This window comes from Narcine bancroftii, chromosome 3, assembly GCF_036971445.1.
Source record: "Narcine bancroftii isolate sNarBan1 chromosome 3, sNarBan1.hap1, whole genome shotgun sequence".
NCBI lineage: Eukaryota > Metazoa > Chordata > Chondrichthyes > Torpediniformes > Narcinidae > Narcine > Narcine bancroftii.
This window is the reverse complement of record NC_091471.1, coordinates 73,265,533-73,281,731: the sequence shown is the minus strand read 5'-3', so window position 1 is coordinate 73,281,731 and position 16,199 is coordinate 73,265,533. Positions and strand designations below refer to the sequence as shown.

At 43.3% G+C, this 16,199-nt stretch overlaps 1 protein-coding gene and 1 long non-coding RNA gene across 2 annotated transcripts in view; one reads left to right on the top strand and one right to left on the bottom strand.

The window, feature by feature from the left end:
• Nucleotides 1–16,199, top strand: part of LOC138757255 (uncharacterized) — a 701,670-nt gene that overhangs the window by 42,791 nt on the left and 642,680 nt on the right. The gene's annotated exons all lie outside the window — the stretch shown is intronic.
• The window catches only part of atp8b5b (ATPase phospholipid transporting 8B5b), a 210,306-nt gene that overhangs the window by 186,046 nt on the left and 8,061 nt on the right, over nt 1–16,199 (bottom strand). The gene's annotated exons all lie outside the window — the stretch shown is intronic.

Here is a 16,199-nt window from a genome sequence, read left to right as displayed (position 1 = left end):
GCAACATATAATTTACCAACATATACTTATCTACCAAGGGACATAAGCTTGGGTGTATTTCCTACATTTTCTTCTTTACAAACAAATTAAACTTGATTATGCAGAAAACTATTCCTCCAAATAATGTCAATTTCTAATTTTATATTTGTTAGATTTAATTAGTTAATTTAACCAATATTAATAGAAATTAATCAGACGATCTGAATTGTTCTCTCGGTATCTTGTAGTTCAATACCAATTTTGTCCGATGGGAATGAAAATATAGGCAGATAAATTTAGCATACTAAAACTGTGCAAAATGAGCAGAATGTTCACTCATTTATGTCATTAATAATTTAACTCAAATTTGACATGTTTCTTATTTCATTGGTAGTGAAAATAATGCTGTTTGTTGATTATATTTGGTCAAGCAAGACATTGAGCAACAGTGATAGAGCTTTAAAGTAGCCTGCATTTCATAAAGATGATTTATTTAAATGATAGAACAATGAGATAGACAACAGACTCACCAAGGCAAATAGCGCCTTTGGAAGACTACACAAAAGAGTCTGGAAAAACAACCAACTGAAAAACCTCACAAAGATAAGCGTATACAGAGCCGTTGTCATACCCACACTCCTGTTCGGCTCCGAATCATGGGTCCTCTACCGGCATCACCTACGGCTCCTAGAACGCTTCCACCAGCGTTGTCTCCGCTCCATCCTCCACATCCATTGGAGCGCTTTCATCCCTAACGTCGAAGTACTCGAGATGGCAGAGGTCGACAGCATCGAGTCCACGCTGCTGAAGATCCAGCTGCGCTGGGTGGGTCACGTCTTCAGAATGGAGGACCATCGCCTTCCCAAGATCGTGTTATATGGCGAGCTCTCCACTGGCCACCGTGACAGATGTGCACCAAAGAAGAGGTACAAGGACTGCCTAAAGAAATCTCTTGGTGCCTGCCACATTGACCACCGCCAGTGGGCTGATATCGCCTCAAACCGTGCATCTTGGCGCCTCACAGTTTGGCGGGCAGCAACCTCCTTTGAAGAAGACCGCAGAGCCCACCTCACTGACAAAAGACAAAGGAGGAAAAACCCAACACCCAACCCCAACCAACCAATTTTCCCCTGCAGCCGCTGCAACCGTGTCTGCCTGTCCCGCATCGGACTTGTCAGCCACAAACAAGCCTGCAGCTGACGTGGATATTTACCCCTCCATAAATCTTCGTCCGCGAAGCCAAGCCAAAGAAAAGAAGAAGAAGCAGAGAATGTTTACAATAATTCATGGTGTCTACTCATGCTTTTTATAAAAAAAACTACTCACTATTTCCAAAGCATTCTCTTTCTCCACCTCGAACTCTTTCTCTGTAGCTTTGCATAACAACAACATAAAAATTTCTCTTGAAGGCCCAAGTGGAATCTGACTCCATCACATATGTAAGCAATGCATCTTCTACTTCAATGGCACAATGTGTAGATAAGATTTTACTCATATTGCTTTAATTCCTTTCCTTTTTATTTCATACCTGTGAACAATCATTCTTGCTCCTTCCACCCAAGGGAACAGTTCAGAACTCACATCACTTTAAATACTTCCATTAAATCACTTTTTAGCCTTTTCTCAAAAGAAAACAAGCCAACCATACTAATTCATCCTTGTAACTGTAACTCCCCGAACCAGGAATTATTCTCAAAAGTATTTTCTAGACATTATCTAATGCTTTCACATTCTTCCTTTCATGTAACAACCAGAGTTAAACACACCACTCCACTGGAGGTTGCACCAGAACAAAGTTCTAGCACAACTTTTCCACTTTTATAAACTGGCACTATTGATTAACCCCAACCTGTACTGCCATTTCCATGACTTGTGCACACATTATTCTTTCCACTAAAGTGCATAACAAGACACTTCTCCACATTAAACTTCCTCTCCCTCTAAGTCTTATTTTCTGATTGTGTCAGAGCTGCCCATTACAGCTTATAATTATTTTGACTCAGTTTTTGCTCTTTTCATTGATATAATCTTGCCTGCTGGATATGTTCCTCATCTTTGCTATTAGGGACATACCACACAGACAAAGAAGCCAGAGAGCTTAACATCAGAAGTGGGAATGTTGCTCCAGAGGATTCTGATGTACAGGATGTGGTGATATGTAATTACACCACTAGGTCACCAGGGGTCATCCCAGTGACATTGTACATAAAGCAGTCCAGAGCTACAGTCTAGCCTTCCAGGTTCGTCTTGCAGAGAGACAAGACCTCTTAGTGAACATATTAGTTTATTAAAGCTGTCTTATACTCACACCGCTGGTGTGGTTATTGCCAGTACAATTTAATAAACTAATATGATAGCTACTAGGTTGGAAGCTGCTTCTGCTCCAAAGTGCTTTCCCGACCACCTGGAGACTCTTCCTGAGGAATGGAATCCAGGGACGACCAGCAAGCATGTGCATCCGAGGATAGAGATGACGAGGGACCGCTGTACTGGAATCATGGTGGAATGCGGGGAAGACCACAGACGTACAATAGGAAAGGTAAGAAATGGCCAAGAGCCCTGCCTGCCCATGGGTTCGCCAGTACAGGCGCCGCCGACCCTAAACCCTGGTCCGATCAGAAAGGGGCCACTACAAGCGCGGGTGGAAGGATCTCCACAAGTCATGCTCCTGATTGCCACATATGTGCAGAATTCCTGACCACTCCAGAGCCAGGGAAAGCAGAGACTGCTACCATCACTCCCCCAGCAGCAGTTTCCCCAGTACTACAGAGACCTGACGCTACTGCTGGGATCCCCCCTAAGCCCACTGCTAACGTCCGAAAGCCAGAGACTCAGCCAACAGCCCCAAGCACCCAGATTACTCCTCCAGCAGACACAAGCCCCACAGAGGTTCTACCAGCAGCTCCCAGTACCCCAGGGTCCACCCTTGCTACACCTAAGAGACCAGAGACTGTCGCTTAGCCATGTGCTGCGACCAGACAGGCTGGAGCTCGACCCCAGAAATCCCGGAGCCGGCACACACTTCGGCCGCTGGCAGAGATGCTTTCTGACTTATGTGGAGGGTGCTGAGGCATCTGATAAAGAGCTATTAATGCTGCTGTTAGCACAGCTGGGAGACCACCCTTACTCTCTTGATTCCAGGTCCTACCAAGAGGCAATGAGCATTTTACAGAGGCATTACATTAAGGGGCATAGTGAACTCCACTCCTGGTACAGACTCATGACCAGGTCACAACAAGTATGGGAGTCTGCCATAGACAATATACTCTCTCTGAAAGACCTGGCGAGAGGCTGCAACTTTAAAGCAGTATCAGCTCAGGAGCATGTGGAGAACCTTATTAGGGACAGAATTGTTGCGGCCATACGGTCCACTGAGATGAGACATCGATTGCTGGAGAAAGGAATGGTGGGGCTAGATGAGGCAGACACTATTGCAGAAGTTTTAGAAAACACCAGTTTGAGAGATAATGGAATATGGGAAGTTAAGCAATTGCTAAATAGGAATGAATTAGGATGGGGTGAAGGGATAATGGAATAAGGGAAGTCAAGCAAGTGCTAAATAGGAATGAATTAGGATGGGGTGAAGGGATAATGGAATAAGGGAAGTCAAGCAAGTGCTAAATAGGAATGAATTATGATGGGTTGAATAAGGGTGGAGTAATAGTGTGACCAGCCAGTCTATTAGCAGCAATTTAATATTGAGCAGATTTCAAACAAGAAACCCAAACATTTCATATCTCTGCTCAGTCAACCAACCATTAACAGTTAATTGCTAATAGTGTGAGGAAGGGTTAAAGCAAGTATAATAGAATAGGGGTCTTATAGCAAGTAGATAGATTTAGCAAGTCCTGGGGGTTGAGATTTATGAATAAGAACAAAGACATGACACTTCCTGGTAAACAAGTTTCTTTGGCTTGGCTTCGCGGACGAAGATTTATGGAGGGGGTAAAAAGTCCACGTCAGCTGCAGGCTCGTTTGTGGCTGACAAGTCCGATGCGGGACAGGCAGACACGGTTGCAGCGGTTGCAGGGGAAAATTGGTTGGTTGGGGTTGGGTGTTGGGTTTTTCCTCCTTTGCCTTTTGTCAGTGAGGTGGGCTCTGCGGTCTTCTTCAAAGGAGGTTGCTGCCCGCCAAACTGTGAGGCGCCAAGATGCACGGTTTGAGGCGTTATCAGCCCACTGGCGGTGGTCAATGTGGCAGGCACCAAGAGATTTCTTTAGGCAGTCCTTGTACCTTTTCTTTGGTGCACCTCTGTCACGGTGGCCAGTGGAGAGCTCGCCATATAACACGATCTTGGGAAGGCGATGGTCCTCCATTCTGGAGACGTGACCCATCCAGCGCAGCTGGATCTTCAGCAGCGTGGACTCAACTGCACGTAGGCAGAATTACCTAATGCCAAACCAATCCAGGAGGCAGAAGAATGTTAAGGGGGGAGGTACCTCTGTACCCAGTATGTGTGTGTATTCCCAGGGTAAGGGGAAGCACCCAACTTTGCACTGTTGTAAAGTAAATGTTCTTTGTTCTCAATTTTTGTCTCGAGTGAAATCTGTGAAGGGACCTCTGCTTCTCCAATTCAGGAAAGAATTGGAGGAGTACTCACAGGTCCCTCGGGCTGGGACAAACGTCACTCTGCTGGATTCTCTAGCCCCACGAAAAGAAAAGTATGCTGCCTCACAGGAATTCACAGCAGCACCAACACCTTGAGGGTCCCAAGTGCTTTTTCTGTGGACAAAGAAAACACCCCAGAGCTCTCTGCCCTGCCAGAGAAAATGTCTGTTCCAACTGTGGAAAACGTGGGCATTATGCAAAAGTCTGCAGAAGCCCCAAGGCTACAGCCAAGGCCCATTCTCATGCTAATGAGAGGCAGGAAAGCTCTTATTTCTCCACAGACAAACAGAAGAAGAATGCCATGTTCAGCCGGCCATCTTGGACAAATACTACAGAGCAGAGGACACAGTCTTCAGGAGATGAATATGACACCGAGTACTATCGGATGGAAGGACACGCCAGACTTGCTTCCCTACGCATGAATCAGGTGAGTCCACACAATTTATCTGATGTCACTGTGTGCATCAAAATTAATGATGTGAGGGTAAATTGCTTAATAGATAGTGGAAGCACTGAAAGTTTTATTGACCAGGGGTTAGTCAACCGCCTTACCCTCCCCGACCCTAAACCCTGGTCCGATCAGAAAGGGGCCACTACAAGTGCGGGTGGAAGGATCACCCAAGTGAGCACCAGATCCTGTTAGCAGCCAGCGGCCTTGCGACTGAGGTAAAACAGTTTTGCAGGGTTACTCTAGAAATCCAGGGAACAAAATACGAAAGGTTCAAATTACTAGTACTCCCTCACCTCTGTGTCATGGTACTATTTGGGTTAGATTTTCAGTGCCAGTTAGAAAGCATTACGATAGTGCGCAACGGGCCTCACCCCCCACTACGCCTTACGAAGAAACAACACTGCAGCCTGTCTGTCCTGAACATAGAACCCCCTCCGCTGTTCACACACCTGACCCCAGAATGCACACCAATAGCCACAAAGAGCAAGAGGTACAGCCCGAGGGACAGAGCCTTCATTTGGACAGAGGTCTGCAGGCTACTACAGGAGGGCATCATAGAGTAGAGCACTAGCCCCTGGAGAACCCAGGTGGTTGTAGTAAAGTCAGGAGAAAAACTGCGCATAGTAGTGGATTGCAGACAATCAACAAATTTACACAACTAGATGCCCTCACCCTGCCATGCATAGCAGACATGGTCAACAATATTGCGCAGTATAAGGTGTTCTCTATCATAGGCAGCAACCCCCAACTGCCCATTAGAAACAGCGATCGCATTTACACAGCATTTGAGGCAGATGGCAGGCTGTATCAATTTCTGCGACTCCCCTTCAGTGTCACCAATGGAGTGTCCCTGTTTCAGAGAGAAATGGACCAAATAGTAGCTGAGTTCCAACTGAAAGCGGTGTTCCCCTACTTGGACAATGTGACAATCTGTGACCACACTCAAGAGGACCAGGACACGAATTTAAAATACTTCATCCAGGCATCCGAGGAAAGGAACCTAACATACAACAGGGACAAATGCGTCTTTAGCGCCAGGAAGTTGCCAATCCTGGGCTACATTGTGCAGAACTGGGAAATCTGCCCAGACCCAGCCCATATGCACCCTCTCCTAGACCTCCCAGGGCTACACACGCTGAAAGCACTAAAAAGGTGTTTGGGACTGTTTGCTTACTACATCCAATGGGTCCCCAACTACGCCAACATATAAAAACCTCAGTTTTCCCACTGTGCCCAGCAGCCACCAGAGCATTCAGGGACATTAGGGACCATATTGCTAAAGCTACCATGCAATCCATAGATGAGTTGATCCCGTTTCAAATAGAAACGATGCATCCGATGTGGCTCTGGCAGCCACCCTAAACCAAGACGGACGACCGGTGGCCTTGTTCTCATGAACCCTACAGGACCCCTGTACCTCTGACCCAGAGGTAAGACACTCAGCAGTAGAGAAGGAGGCCCTAGCCATTGTGGAAGCAGTAAGGCATTGGCGACATTATTTGGCGTGCAAACACTTCACCCTCGTCACAGACCAACGGTCTGTGGCTTTTATGTTCGATAACCAGAACGGGGAGAATTAAGAATGACAAAATCCTGCACTGGCAGATAGAATTGTCTACATTTAACTACGACATTCTATACCACCCCGGGAGACTCAACGACCCCCAGACGCGCTGTCCAGAGGCACTTGTGTCATCCTTAACCACACATCCCATTTGCAGAGCTTGCAGAATGAGCTGGGCCACCCAGGGGTTGCTAGACTGTTTCACTTCATTAAAACCCAAAACCTCCCATTTTCGGTAGAGGAAGTGAGGACAGTGAACAAGAGCTGCCCCATCTGTGCGGAATGCAAACCACAATTTTACCGGCCAGACAAAGCCACCCTGATAAAAGCTATCAAACCTTTTGAGCGCCTCAGCCTCGATTTTAAAGACCTGCTCCCGTCTAATATTAGAAATATCTATTTCCTAAACATAATAGATGAATATTCCCGTTTCCCCTTCGCAATCCCATGTTCTGATGTATCAGCAGCCACTGTTATAAAATGCCTCCAACCCATCTTCAGCATATTTGGGTACCTGAACTACATACACACAGACAGGGGTGCTGCATTCATGAGTGCAGTAGTACAGCAGTACCTGCACTAGAGAGGGATTACTACCAGCCGCACTGCAAGTTACAATCCCAGGGGGAATGGACATCGAAAGGGAAAATGCCACTATCTGGAAAATGGTCCTCTTGACTTTAAAAGCAAAAGACCTCCCTGTTATACTATATGGTAAGAAGTGTTGCCAGAAGCCCTACACTCTATACGTCCTTTGTTGTGTGCTGCCACTAACATGACCCCACATGACCGTATCTTTTCTTTCACAAGGAAAGCCACGACGGGCACAGTGCTGCCTAAATGGATGATGAGACCGGGACCTGTTCTCCTCCGGAAGCACTGCAGACCACACAAAGTGGACCCATTGGTGGATCAAGTGGAGTTGAGGCACACGAACCCTCAGTATGCCTTCGTCACATTCCCAGATGGAAGAGAAGACTCGGTGGCCACCAGGGATCTCGCGCCGGTCGGATGTGTGAACAACGCGGCGGAAACACAGATGTCTACGGATCAACAAGGAGCGCAGCAGCAGTCACTAGAACAGTCGTCCATCGAGTCACCCCAGAGGACTATACCACCCACCCCGGAAATCAGAACCCTGGGTACGACCGCCCCACAAAATATCACCACCCTAGACTTGATGGCAGAACCTAATCCCATACAAGAGGATTCCCCAGCCCACACGGCCACATGGCCATCTAGTACTTCCCACTCCCACACCTCCACCAAGAAAGGCTGAAAGGCAGACCGCACCTCCCACCCTTATACCACTACCAAGGAGGTCCAGAAGGCAACGGAAGTCATGAAAAATTTTGGACATGAACTTACAAACAAGGGAAGGAGGGGGGGGCAGGGAAATAACAATTTTTTTAAGGGGGGGGGTGAATGTGGTGATATGTAATTACACCACTAGGTCACCAGGGGTCATTCTGGTGACCTTATATATAAAGCAGTCCAGAGCTACAATCTAGCCTTCCAGGTTCATCTTGTAGAGAGATAAGACCTCTTAGTGAATGTATTAGTTTATTAAAGCTGTCTTATACTCACACTGCTGGTGTGGTTATTGTCAGTACACAGGATCTACCAGCATTTGGATAGGCTGGGATTGATTAGAGTAGTCAGCTTGGCTTTGTTCATGGAAGATTGTGACTCATGAACCTTATAGTTTTTTGAAGAGGACTGATAAGCACAGGATGGTGCGCGTTGTCTCTATGGACTTTAGCAATCCAATATGGCAGGTTAGTCTGGAATGTTAGATCATGAGATCCAGGATAGATGCCCATTTGGATGAAACAAATGGCTCAGTGGAAGAAGAAAGAGGGATTAGTGAAGGGATAGATTTCTGATTGGAGGCCTTTGACTGGCAGTGTGCAGTAGAAGTCTGTGCTAGGTCCTACTATCTATATTAACAATCTTGATGATTGTGTAGTTAACATAATTAGTAAACTTGCAGATGACACCAAAATTGGTGGTTTAATGCATAGTAAGGAAGGATATCTAAGTTCACAACAGGATCTAGATAAGTTGGGAAAGTTGGCCAAGACATAGCAAATATAATTTATCTTTGACAAGTATGAGGTGTTGCTCTTTGGTAATCAAACCTGAGACAATAAATGGCACAACCCTGGAGATTGTTGGAAAATAGAAAGACTTAGAGAGACTTAGGGGGAGCAGGTGCATAGTTCCCTGAATGTGACAACTCAGGTGGAAAGGCATTTGGTCCATGATGGTGGTGGAGCGAGCATCTCGTTGCGGATCCTCCAAATGAGTGTTAAGTTCAGAGTCATGCACAATCAACAAACAGGAGGATTGGACAATTGGAGCATTGAGGCACATCTTGAATTCAACAACATCACCAAGATACCTCTATGTGAAGGTTCACGGCAATGCTATTAAACCGGCCCAGTAGCGTCGGTGGCCAAGGGAATGGATGTGGTGCGAAGTGTGGCTGGCAGAGTTCAGGAAGCTGTGGCAGAACAACCAGTTTTGGTGCTCAGAGGAATGGGAGTTGGGACTTCCTTGCAGGCTCTCATGCAGAGCTGCAGCTGTGAGGACTGGAGAACATTACAGAGACCAACAACTGGGCAGACGACTGGACTACTGATCGCACCAGGCACTTCGGTGAGCGGTGTTGGAGGGAGTAAATGGTGACGTTGGTGGCCATGGATGCAGTGTGGGGCGATTTCCCTTCTGCACAATGGTGCAAAGTCTGTGGAACTCTGGGATCAATTGACTGAATGAGTGTCTGTAGTGGTTGTTTAAGATCTTGCCTGCTACTATTGTGGTACCAGGCCTGTTGTCTGGTCTTACTGATTGTTGTATTGTAGTCACTATGCAGTCACAAGGGGGATTATATGTTGATTGTGAAATTTATGGTTGTTTTAGTGTCTACTTGGTGTATCCTTGCTGCAAGCATGTTCAAGATAGTTGCATATAAATACGGCAGCTTCGTGAGAGGGTAAAGTGGTTTGGACTTGGTTTAATGTTTTGTCTAGTGCTCATGCTTTCTGTTTTGCATGCTCGTGATGGCGGTGCATAGATTCGTAGTGGCTTCTGTGGTTGGCTGAGTAGCGTGCACGGGCAGTTATGGTTAATGTTGTTTTGTTTGTTTTTGGTTGGGCCTTGTCTCGTGTTTATGGGCACATTGGAGAAATACTGTTCAATTTTTATGCTTTCAGTATGGAAATGACAATAAAGTGACTCTGATTTTACACATTTGCTTTCATGGGTGGGGTATTGAGTACAAACACGGAGACCTCATGATATCATTGTGCAAGACTGTGGTACAATCTCTTCTTCTCTCTTTGGCTTGGCTTCGCGGACGAAGATTTATGGAGGGGGTAAAAAGTCCACGTCAGCTGCAGGCTCGTTTGTGGCTGACAAGTCCGATGCGGGACAGGCAGACACGATTGCAGCGGTTGCAAGGGAAAATTGGTTGGTTGGGGTTGGGTGTTGGGTTTTTCCTCCTTTGCCTTTTGTCAGTGAGGTGGGCTCTGCGGTCTTCTTCAAAGGAGGTTGCTTCCCGCCAAACTGTGAGGCGCCAAGATGCACGGTTTGAGGCGTTATCAGCCCACTGGCGGTGGTCAATGTGGCAGGCACCAAGAGATTTCTTTAGGCAGTCCTTGTACCTTTTCTTTGGTGCACCTCTGTCACGGTGGCCAGTGGAGAGCTCGCCATATAACAGGATCTTGGGAAGGCGATGGTCCTCCATTCTGGAGACGTGACCCATCCAGCGCAGCTGGATCTTCAGCAGCGTGGACTCGATGCTGTCGACCTCTGCCATCTTGAGTACTTCAACGTTAGGGGTGTAAGCGCTCCAATGGATGTTGAGGATGGAGCGGAGACAACGCTGGTGGAAGCGTTCTAGGAGCCGTAGGTGGTGCCGGTAGATGACCCATGATTCGGAGCTGAACAGGAGTGTGGGTATGACAACGGCTCTGTATACGCTTATCTTTGTGAGGTTTTTCAGTTGGTTGTTTTTCCAGACTCTTTTGTGTAGTCTTCCAAAGGCGCTATTTGCCTTGGCGAGTCTGTTGTCTATCTCATTGTCGATCCTTGCATCTGATGAAATGGTGCAGCCGAGATAGGTAAACTGGTTGACCAGCAGGCGCCTCAGGTGTGGTGCAATCACACTTGATTTATTGGGCGTAGTTCTGGACACCCAGCTAAAGTAATAGAATTAATAAAGTGCAAGGGGTGCAGAGGAGATTAATCAGGCTATTAGAACCATAGAATACAACAGCACAGAAACAGGCACCTTCAACCCTTCTAGTCATTTTTATTTTGCCTAGTCCCACTGATCTGCACCCAGTCCATAGTCATGCATGTACCTGTCCAAATTCTTCTTAAATGTTCAAATTAAGCCTGCATTCACTTTAGCTGGCAGCTTATTCCATACTTCCACTACTCTCTGTGTGAAGAAGTTCTCCCTCATGTTCCCCCGAAACTTTTTTCCTTTCACTCTTAATCCATGTCCTCTGATTTGTTTCTCACCAGCCCTCAGTGGAAAAAGTCTATCTACATTTCCTCTGTCCATCCCCCTCATAATTTTAAATACCTCTATCAAATCTCCCCTCATTCTTCTGTGCTCCAGGGAATAAAGTCCTAACCTGTTTAAACTTTCCCAGTAATTCAGTTCCTGAAGTCCAGGCAACATCCTAGTAAATCTTCTCTGCATTCTTATTGTTGCTTGGAATGGAGAGCTTAAGTTATAGAGAGAAGTTAGATAAATTGGGTATTTATTTCTCAGAACATGAGAGGCTCAGGAGTGACCTTTTATAAACCTCTAGGTTTATAAAATTATGAGGGGCATGGATAAAGTGAATGGTTACAGTCATTTTTCCTGGGGAGAGAATTCAAGAATGGGACATTCAGAGGGCAGTTTGTATCTGAAACGAGCTGACAGAGGAAATTGTTTTTTTCAAAAGATAACCCTTTTTAAAATTTATGGTACAATGGTGAATTTCTAATCTTGGGGATTGTTATAATAATAGATTGATGTCTTTTGATTAATTAATGGTTAAATATGGTATACCTTTGAACATATTTTGTTATTTTCAATGAGGGCTTTTTTGAGAGACAAATTGGGACTGGAAATGATTTTAAAAGATCTTTCAAATTTGGAAAACAATTATGGTTACTTAAATGGTTAAAACATTTAGTTCAATTGCATATATATTATTACAAGAACAGACACCTAAAATAGGTTTATTTAATTCAAAGGAAAAATGGGAACGAGATTTGGACCCGATAATAGGTCAACAAGTTTGGCAGAATTTTTGTAAAGAAGTTATGACAGATACTATTAATGTACAATGTAGATTACTTCAATATAATTTTTTACATCAATTATATATCCACTCCTCAGAAATTGAGTAAATGGGGATTGGATTTATTGGATCAGTGTTTTAGATGTGGAACAGAAATTGGAACTTTCCTTCATTCTACGTGGTCTTGTTTAAAGGTTAATCCTTTTTGAGTTTCTATTAGTAAATTTTTACAACAGATAACAGAAGTGAATTTTCCTTTAAATCCTAAATTGTTTTTGTTAGGAAATTTTGCAAGTGTTATTCTTAAATTTTATTGTCAGATTCTCAATTAAAATTTGTTAAGTTGGTCTTAGTAATAGCAAGGAAATATGCCACTGTAACATGGAAATCTGATGTTTCATTAACATTAGACAAATGGCATGCTGAAATTCAAAGTGGTATTCCATTAGAAAAAATGACGTATTGAGCTTTTTTTTCTTGATCAGTGGTTTTCCCTAAAAATATCATAATTTTATGATATTTTTGAGGTCTTTGAGTGTCAACTGATGCAATCCGATTTAATTATTTGTAATAGTTTTACAATGAAATATTTTATATATTAGTTTTGGGATTAGAATAACTTGGGGGGGGGGGGTGAGCTACTAGGGTTTTTTGGTAGTTCGTAGTTTTTTTTAGATTTTAGTTTTTCAGTTTTTATAAATAGATTTTCAACATATACTTGTAATTTTTTTATTATATAACTATGTTATAATGACATTATATATGCTGAATAAATAAAATATACAGAATATTGGCATTGGAAATTTGTGGAAATTCCAAAACTTTAGACTAAACAAAATGTCTAATTTGTAAATATTTAAAAAAATGTCTGTTGGAAAGATTAAATTCAGCTGATAATTGTTCGAAAGAGGCAATATTTTCTCAAATAAAGACATTGTTAAAACTTTGAATACCTATTCTTTGCCATTCCTAGACACCTACGTCCAACAAAGACAGTTGAAAAATGGTTATCTATAATAGAAAAGTCATTAAGCCTGTAGAATTTCCTAAATTGAGCCCATATTCTCAAACTATTTCTCAATAACCAATTATGTGTCAATTTGGAAAAGGAAAATGGTAAAAAAAATCCTAAAATTACCAACATATAAGTTTTATTGGAGAATTGCAATTCCATTTCTACCCAAGTCTATTCACTGACTTATCCAAATGTAATAATAAAAGCAAATTATGTATGTTAATTGCCTAAAAGTACAATCTAAAATCAGATCATGATAATCCTCCATTTAATGTGGACTTTTGAAGATGGGCTCTGTTTGTACATGGTTTCTTCTCCTGCCATATATAGGTATTGAATAACCAAATCCAACAATCTGGAAAAAAAAAGATCTGGGAATAAAAACTGCTAAAGCTTGAAAATGATACAAAAATTTAGATAAGACAACAGCTTCCAATACATCCATCAGAAGATAATGCGGGGTTACTAACTGAATAAATGGTCCTGGTCTTTTATGAATTACAAATAGCTGTTTACAGCCAGAGCAAGGATAAAGTTTCTCCTCAGCTAGAAATCCTGCTACCCTCTTTCAAAATTAAAAGAAACTAACTTGTTCAACTGCTCTCAATCTCAGTTTTTCTGACTTATACTTGCTTTCCTCATCATACTAGAAAGATTTCAAGGGAGCTTGAAATCCACCCAAGCTATGGTATTGTCATATTTACAATTCATTTAAATAAAGATAAAAAGACAGGCAAATTATAGCTACCAAAAAGTCTATAAAAGTGAGGGACTGTGTAGTGAAGTGGTCATCATTGGAGTGGTAAGGCTTTAGATCTACAGGCTTCAATGTGAACAGGCAAGAGGCAAGGAATAGTAGGAGTTGAAGTAAGAAAGAGCCACCCTAATCGTGGAACAAAAAGGATTCAGCAGGTAGGCACAGGTAAGGGCAGGCTTTAGATATCATATATATTGTTCTTCTAGTCATAAACAGTGAGAATGGCCGCCAAGGCAGGTGAATACTTGAAGAATGTGGGTCATCAGGGAAGCCAACAGTATTCCTGATTACTTCATCTGTGAGAAGTGCATCCAGCTGCAGCTCCTGACAAGCCGAGTTAAGGAATTGGAGTTAATGAACTCCGGATCATTCGGGAGGCAGAGGGGGGTGATAGACAGGAGTTATAGGAACACTATCACACCTAGGAGGCAGGAGGAGGGTAGATGAATAACAGTCAAGAGAGGGAAAGGAAACAGTGCAGGGCACCCCTGAGGCAGTTCCCCTCAATAACAAGTATACCATTTTGGATACTGATGGGACGAGGGACCTACCAGGGACAAGCCATGGCGATCAAGTTTCTTGCATGGAGTCTGCTCCTGTGGTTAAGAAAGGAAGTGAGAAGAGGCGAGCTGTAGTTATAGGGGATTCCATAGTTAGGGGGACAGTGGAAGAGATCCAGTAATCTGGATGGTATGTTGCCTCCCTGGTGCCAGGGTCTGAGATATCTCAGATCAAGTTCACAGCATTCTCAGGGGGGAGGAAGGGAGAGCAACCAGATGTCATGGTCCGTATAGATAAGATTCCTTTGAACTTTGAGGGAAGCTGGGTAGAAATTACAGGGGCTCTGGCAGAAATATTTAAAATATTCAGTCACAAGTGTGAATCACAAAAAATTTGAGACACCAGTAAAAATACAAAATGCTGGAGAAGCTCAGCAGGTCAAACACTGTCCTTTATGTAGGGAAGGTAAAGATACAGAACCGACATTTTGGGATTGAGCCGCCCTTCATCAAAGTCCATGCCCCTCATGATTTTATAAACCTCTATAAGGTCATCCCTTAGCCTCTCATGTTCTAAGATATAAATACCCAACTTATCTAATTTCTTGCTATAACTTTGTCCCTCCATTCCTAGCAACAATAAGATAGAAAGAGTGCAGAGAATATTTATTAGGATGCTGCCCGAACTTCAGGAGCTGGGTTATTGGGAAAGGTTAAACAGGTTAGGACTTTATCCCCTGGAGCGTAGAAGAATGAGGGGAGATTTGATAGAGGTATTTAAAATTATGAGGGGGACAGTCAGAGTAAATGTAGATAGGCTTTTTCCACTGAGGACAGGTGAGATACAAACAAGACCACAGGGGTTAAGAGTGAAAGGGGAAAAATTTAGGAGGAATGTGAGGGGGAACTTCTTCATACAGAGTGGTGGGAGTGTGGAATGAGCTGCCAGCTAAAGTGGTGAATTTGGACAAGTATATGGATGGGAGAGGTATGGGGAGCTATGGACTGGGTGCAGGTCAGTGGGACTAGGCAAAAAAATGGTTTGCCACAGACTAAAAGGGCCACCTTCTGCCTGGAGATGTTCTAAGAGGGTCATGTGGTTTTGCAAGCAGAGAGAGTCAGTTGTAGATGTCCTGGAATAACAAATCTCTCTCTGAAATCTGACAAGAACCTTCCATTTAACTTTCAAGCACCAAAGCCTGGTGAACTTTATAAATATTAAATTCTGTGCACAGTATAAAAATTGCCTGCAACCAGTGAACTTGGAGGAATGAGAAGAGAGATTGGACTGTGAACCAAAGAACTTTTCTGAACTTACACACACATTATACACACATTTCATATACTTGCACTTAGAATTAGAAGGGGGTTAAATTAGATTCAGTAAGTTAATAATGATATGTTAAAGTTTGATTCTATTTTCATGTTTGAAGATAATTAAAAGCAAGTTTTGTTTAAGTAACCATTTGTCTTGATGAATATCTATTGCTGCTGGGTTTATGGATTCTCTGGGCTCGTAACAATACACTGTCAAAAAGAGCTTCTGGTCCATGAGTTAATAAAAGCATTTAGAGAAAGAGAACCTCAATAAATGGATATAAATGCTTTCAAATTAGGACAGTTGGAAAAAGCACAAACAAATAACAGATTGCTTGAAAATATGTTGCTAATTTTCAGTTTTCAAAATAACAGTCCCGCTTCCAGCAATTGTGAGTTTGATTTTTTTTAATCCCTAGCTTTTACTTTGGTTCTGCAAAATGCTGTTAAGAGCCAGGAATAATTAAACTTCCTCCAAGTTATTAAACTGCACACCTAGTGAGCACCTGCATTATTAGGTGGATTGGGTCTTACAGAAGAATGTCTAAATGACTCTGTTGCTATTAAAACAGATGAAGTTTGTTTTTGAGGGTAGGGTGGAAAGTCTCCAATCTGGATTTCAGAGACATTTCTGTAAGACCCCTCCTGCCTCCTACTGACTGAATGATTATATACATCCATCTAAGGCATCAAGTTTCT